The 7706-nt window shown below is 28.0% G+C and overlaps 1 long non-coding RNA gene across 1 annotated transcript; it reads left to right on the top strand.

Annotated features, from left to right (window-relative positions):
- Positions 1-5225: 5225 nt before the first annotated feature.
- LOC124887953 lies at positions 5226-6949 on the top strand. The gene is made up of 2 exons (XR_007045595.1): positions 5226-5464; positions 6620-6949. It is a non-coding gene; the product is annotated as an uncharacterized LOC124887953 (long non-coding RNA).
- The last annotated feature ends 757 nt before the right edge of the window (positions 6950-7706 follow it).

Below are 7706 nucleotides of genomic sequence, written 5' to 3' on the forward strand. Positions count from 1 at the left end.
CATCTGTTGCAATAGATGACTAACTTGTTGCAACAAATAGATAATCTATTGAAAAATAATTAAAATACTAGGAAACTCAAATATTTTTAGAAAAACACAAATGTTTGTCTCATTGTCGTAGAGACGTCATTAATTTTAGCTAAATCAATTTAGTTATTACTAATAATTGCTTAATTTGAATCAACAGACGACTAGCATGTTGCATCAAATGATTCATCTATTGAAAATTATCAAACAGATAGAAAATCTGTTGTAACAGATAGGTCAACTATTAGAAAGCAATTAAAATATTAGGGAACTTAAACGTTTTTAGGAGAACTCAAATATTTGTCCCCTTGATCCTTTTGCATTTGATGTATGGTATATTATTTTTGTCTTCTTTACCTGTTTCATGAAATTTTTCAGGTGTTTTACTTATTCGTTGTGCCACTGTTGAAATTTTATTTAAAATTTTTAGGTCAAATTTTGTTCATATATCACTTGGACATTATGTCATAGCTTATTTTGTAAGTAAAATTATAATTTTTGTTGAATTTCTTATTTGGTGTATCTGCTACTGCTACAATGGATAGAACCTGCAATATGAATCCAACATATGAGTCATCTATTGCAACAAGTGAGTAATCTGTTGCAATATGACTAATCTGTTGCAACAGATGACCCATATGTTGGATTCATATTACAACACTATAAAACGAATCCAATAGATGAGTAATCTGTTGCAACAAATTAGTCATTATGTTGCAACAGATTACTCATTTGTTGCAACAAATTAGTCATATATGTTGCAACAGATTACTAATTTGTGCAACATATTAGTCATATATATTGCAACAGACTACTAATTTGTGCAACAGATTAGTCATATATGTTGTAACAAATACTCATCTGTTGGATTCACGTTACATGTTTTATCCATTATAAAAAAATAGCAGTAGCAGATATATCCAGATGAAAAATCAACTAAAAAATAACAAAAAAATTAACAAAAAACATAAAAAAATAACAAAAACCAACAAATCAAGTTCCTCATTTTCGTCATAACTTAAAAGCCCTAATTTTTTACTTGTGAAAATCAAAAAGAAACGATGAAGAACTCGAAGTTGTTTTCGCAGGAGAATGTTGTCACGTCGACTGACGGTTGAAAGTAAAAAAGGAACGGGCAAGAACTCAAAACTATTTATTGCCAGAGGTTGAAGTTGCACAAAATTGAAGGGAGAAATTTGAAAAGTTGTTGTTTGAAAGAAGTTAGAGAGAGAAACTATCGAGAGAAAGAGAGAAGAGAGAGAAATTGATTTGCAGAGGGAGGGAAGTTTTGTGGGTGTGGGTTAATTTATATTTTTGAAAAGATTAAAAAGTTTAGAATATATTAATCAAGTCCCCAATTAACCTAATCAAGTTTTTAATTATGTTTGACCCTTTGAATTGGTCAATGTCACCAATCCTTCATTCTAGACTTAAAAGACACCTTTACTTCAATTTTTTCAACTAAGTCACCTACCATACCACATTCAAAACAAAAAAAATTCCTTTAAATTCCTCACACTTAACCATTTTCAACCAATTAAGTCACCTACCAAACCACATTTAAAACAAAAAAATCTCCTTTAAAGTCCTCACACTTAACCATTTTCAACCAACTACGTCACCTACCAAACCACATTTAAAATTAAAAAATTCCCTTTAAAGTCCCTACACTAAACCTTTTTCAACCAACAAGTCACCTACCAAACCACATTCAAAACACAAAATCCCCTTTACAGTCACTACACTAAACCATTTTCAAGTGACTAACTATTAAAATCACATTCAAAACAGAAAATCCCCTTTAAAGTCCCTACACTTAACCATCTTCAAGTGACTAACTATCAAAACAAAATCATATTCAAAACACAAAATCCCCTTTTAAAGTACCTACACTTAACCATTTTCAAGTAAGTAAGTCACCAACAAAACCACATTCAAAACAAAAAAAAGACCTTTAAAGTCCCTAAACTTATCCACTTTCAACCTACCATGTTACCCTTACAGTCCCTAAAATTCTTGTCAAACGTTGGCATTCAAATTGCAGACATTCGCGCTGAAATAAATTGCATACAATACTTCTTACAGCTTGAATCTGTTCATACATGTCCATAACTTAACAAGTTTGTCTCACCTTCAACAGACTAGCAACAACAAGGATAGCAAGTATCTAAACAAAAGAGCACAAGCTGACCCGAACACAATCACATTTTGTATTTAAGGCACATATAAATTACAAACGATATGATGATCATACTGAAGGCATGTTTAACATATATATATATATTCACATGCCAACTTCAAAATTCTTATAATAAACAAAGATTAGAAGAAACTGAACTTCCTCAATCCACATCAACCAAACAGGCGAAAAAAGAAAATATGTAGACAAGAGAAACGTAAAAAATATTTTTAAACTACCTTAAATGAATCCAACACATAGAATCCTAACAGTAGTACTCCTCGAAATCCCAAAGGATGGACTGGATTGCAGTGAGAAAGGATCAATCTATATAGAAAGAGCACACTGGTATTCTTCCAATTAACGTTGATTTCGAGCACAAATTGAAGACTTTGTGTGTGTGTGTGTGATTTCGAGTACCGACGGCAGTGATTGCACTGAGAAAGGTCGTGATTTTGTGTGTGTATGTCGTGATTTTGGGGATTTTGTGTGTGCATTGGGGGATTAAACTGTGTAAATAAATTTTCTCGGGTTGGGTCAGGTGGGGGTCAAGTGGAGTCGGGTCAGTTTTAATTTATTTAACAATTTTTTTTAATTAATTTATATAAAATCGACCATATGTGGTCGGTTTTGTGGAATTTTTTTAAAAAAACAACCACATGTGGTCAGTTTTCAATCAAAATTAATTCCAAATTAATGTTTAATAAATTAAAATAAATTAAAAATATATTAATAAATTAAAATTAATTTTTAATAAATTAAAATGTTAATAATTTCTATAATATTTATAACAACATCCAAATAATTTAATACAATGCGTATATATATAAATCATATAATTAGTTATTTTATCGTCACATTGACACGAGTAGTATATTTCCTCAATCATATAATAATATCAATGAAATTTTGCAAATATTTTGATATATAGATTCAGTTATCTAGTTTTCGATTACTGCATACGCCACTCACGAGATATACGTATATATAAATATATTCAATTGGCTATCAGTTTCAAATACGTACTATATACATCACATACCTGATTTTACTACCCCATAATAATATACAACGCATTTCACAAATACTCAGATGAATCATCGGTTGGTTTATCTTATGTCATTAATACACCTTCACTATATAATATTTATATACTATATATATACCTATACATACACACACATATACACACTATCGACTATATTAATACGTACTATATACATCACATACGTACACGAGTATATTATCCAATAACATAATGCGACGTATTTCATATACATACTTTGATGAGTTATCGATTATTTTGATTAGCTTACATTAATATAACTTCAACGTACGGTATATTATTACTTCTATTGCTTCAAATCAAGGTATTCAATAATATATTTGGATAGATTCTACTAGTTTTTTACTACATCGTTCATCGATTGATCACTACATCATATATATATATATAGAGAGAGAGAGACAGAGAGAGAGAGACAGATATATATATATATATATATATATATATATGAACTCTTGAATGCGTACTGTATTACCTCATAATAGAACACATTCATTATATTCTGATGACTTATCATTTGTATATTACATTATTAATTATGACTGGAATAGTAAATTAATATCATTATCTCAATGGTATGACATATATATACACATATTCATTATACAATGATTATGCATGTTTAACGTCATTTAACGTATATACAAAGAAAAATATTTATTTGATTTATTGAAATATAAATAAAAGATAAAGATTATGTTTAATGTAAATTATTTATATTATTTGATATATTTTTTAATATAATTTTTTTACAAAATCTAAGATTGATTGATTTTTGTTATTATTATATTGGTTATTGACTACGTGTGATCACTAAGACATTTCAAAAATTAATATATTTGATTTTACAAATAATTATTTTTGTAATAAAAACCGACCACAAGTGGTCGGATTTTGAATTTTTTTTTTTTTAATTAAAAACCAACCACAAGTGATTGCTTTTTTAAAATATTTTAAATTTAATTTTTAAAGCAATACCGACCACAAGTGGTCGGTTTTTAATTAAAAAAAAATTAAAAGGAAATAATTTCAAAAAATCGACCACAAGTGGTCGGTTTATAAAAATTATTTTTTTTTATTTTAATAAAAAAACCATCACAAGTGGTCCATTTTTTAAAATTAATTTCTTTTTTTATTTTAATTAAAAATCGACCACAAGTAGTCTGTTTTTATTTTTATTTTAATTAAAAACTGACCACAAGTGGTCGATTTTTTTAAAAATATTTTTTTTAAAAAAATAAAAACCGACCACTAGTGGTCGGTATTTTCGAAAAAGCTAATTAAAAAAGAATTTTTAAAAATCGACCACTTGTGGTCGATTTTTAAAATATTTTTTAATTATTTTTTTAAAATAAAACCTACCACAAGTGGTCGGTTTTGTTATTTTTTAAAATTTTTATTTTTAAAAGAAATAATAACTAATACAAAAAATACTGAAATTATTATTTTGATATTTTAAAATTATTTTGATATTTTAAAATATAAAAGCGACCTCATGTGATCGCTTTTTAATTTATTTTTTTAAATTGAAAAATCGATCACATGTGATCTTTTTTTCCGACCACAATGCGTGGTCGATTTTTGGTGGTCGGTCTTTTCAATTTTTTTCTTAGTGCCTGGCCTCGTCTGTTATAATAATTTGTTTTTCAGGTCCCACTATGTGAAAATACACTGGGTATGTTGTTGTTGTTATAGTAATTTTTTTTAATTTAATAAGTTCAGAATGTTAGATTCTAGATGTTGGAAGTTAGATCAAGTTTCTCTATAGAGTTGGTTTACTTAACTATAAGTTGAGAAAATTAAGTTTAGGGTGACAAATAAGTCTTGAAATTAAAATTGGTGACAAATTTGACTATTCTAAGTCAAATCTTTTTTAATTAATCATTAAATTAAATTGAGGGTAAAATATAATTTTTAAAACTTTTAAACAAATACAAAACTAACCCAAAACCATCCACCCACCCACAGACCCCTCCTCACTTTACTAATTTCTCATTTTCCTCACTTCACTAAACCAAAATATATGTTCACTTCACTAATTTCTACAAATAACACCCTTTCTCTCAAACAATCAATAGTGTCGCCGTCGCTGTCGTTGTCTTATCGCCACATCCGACCTCAAGTTTTCATCATCTTGTGTTGTTGTCGCCCTCGTCATTTCCAACCTTAAATAAGAATTTCGATTCTCAAAGGTAAAAAAAAAAATTTCTGTACTCTCACAGTTAGGATTTTATCCATTTTCAAGAAAGATTTTTTTGATTTTAAAAATATGAATTTAGCTTTATGAGTTTCGATTCTATTTGAATTTTTTCTTTTTGAAATGAAAAATTTGTAGCCTCATTAATTATGAAATCCCCAACAATGTTGTTTCTTGAAAGCTCACTTATCAGAATTTAGAACAAAAATAATTTTTTTTAGAAGTGAAAAGAAATATTTTGTACATTAAAGATATACAATACATTTGAATTTTGTACAATGAAGATATACAATATGCTTGAAAAAAATAAAGTTTTGGTTAGAATTTCAAAAAATCAAAATCAATTTTTAAAACTTACAAGATAAATTTTCAAACTGCGATTCAAAATATATGGCCAAATAAATATCTAAAGTTGGATTTTCTAATTCAAAATTTATAGCGAAATATTTTTATACGTATTACTGCATAACTTTTAACCATGAGTTGGTTATTACCTAGTTTGTTTCTTGTTTTTATGATGTTTCAAGAATTATTTTGCACTTGTTCATCAATTTTTGATCTTTTTGAAACTTGGTGTCAATAAAATGGTAAAAAATATTCTTTAGAACGAGAAAAATTGTATAGATTTATGGTGTTTGAAGTGGAGTTTGGAGTGATGTTGGTGCTATTAATGTTACTTCTTTTTTGGATTGGAGAGAAAGAGAGCGGTTACTAATGTCATATCAAGGGAGTTGTGGTGTATTGAGTTTATTTGTCTTGTCTTTAAGTAGTGAGATATACTTAACACAATGACTATTTATGTGGAAGATATATAACTTTCTTGTGTCAAGGATCTATGAGAAATAATCTCTCTACTTCTGAGGTAGCACTAAGATTTCTGTACACCCCACTATTCTTATTATTGTTGTTGGAGAATATATGTAAAGCATAATCAAGATCAAAATTTTTTTCAAAGTTTGAATTTTGATGAGCTTGCTCTTCCGAAAATGGAGATCGTGGTGTTAGATTGAGCTGTGCTTGAGGTTTTTATATTTGTCTTGTCTTTAAGTTGTGAGATATACTTAACATAGTGATTTTATTTATGTGGAGAATATATAACATAGTGAGAATAAATAAGCTAATGATTTCTGTTTTGTTTTGTGTGAGGTAGATAAAATAGCTCCAAGAAAAAAAGAGAAACAATTGCTACTAAGAGGGGTATTAGGACCATCATCAAAGATATCGGATTCGTTTACTCCTGATGTTGTTAAAAGAAGAAAAAAATAAATTTCGAAGGCATTATCAAGTGTAAAAAAAAAAAAAGGCAAAGAGACAGATTGAGTCTATCATCGAGAAGAAATTGATGTCCTAGTTGATTCAAAGATAATTTATTTTGAGTTTTTTCTAGTTGATTTGTTATGTTTTGTTGAATTTTTTTATTATCTTTTGTTGAACTTTTATAGTGGTGATGAGACTCATATATGAATTGGTTATCTTGGATTTAAAGAACTTTGTAGTGTGTGGGAGTTAGAATTCATAAATATTGTTATAAGTATAAATGTTGTTTGTTGCAACAGTAGCTATTGATATAAATTAGCCTTTTGTTTCAGCAATTGTTTTAAGTTGATAGAAATTTCATAGCAGTTACTGAAATATGCTACAACAAGTAAGCTAGTTGCTAAAAATTTCATAATAATTGTTGAAATATGCTACAACAAGTACGTTAGTTTTAAATATTTCTTAATAATCGCTGAACTATATTGGAACAAGTACGTTAGTTGTTGGATGTTTCATAACAATTGATGAAATATGTTACAACAAGTACGTTTGTTGTCGAATGTTTCATAGCAATACAATAAGTGTGTTTGTTACTGAAAGTTTCATAGCAACTGCTGAAATATGCTACAACAAGTACAGTAGTTGTTGAATTTTTCATAGCAATTGTTGCATTATGCTACAACAAATACGTTAGTTGCTGAATGTTTCATAACAATTGCTGCAATAAAATAATTAAAAATGAGTTAAATGACCGCTAAGTGATTGGATTAATCATATTTAATGATAAATAGGATGATGTTAATCTCATTTAAGAGTACAATTTAGATTTTATAGCTATCAAGCATAATGAGATAGTAATTTGAGATATACTGGATGATTAATTAATGATTGCAAATGTAATCAACTAAAATCGAGTTATGTGCTAATTGATTGGATCAATGATATTTAATGATAAATAGGGTGATATTAGTCTAATTTAA

This window comes from Capsicum annuum, chromosome 10, assembly GCF_002878395.1.
Source record: "Capsicum annuum cultivar UCD-10X-F1 chromosome 10, UCD10Xv1.1, whole genome shotgun sequence".
In the NCBI taxonomy this organism is placed as follows: domain Eukaryota; kingdom Viridiplantae; phylum Streptophyta; class Magnoliopsida; order Solanales; family Solanaceae; genus Capsicum; species Capsicum annuum.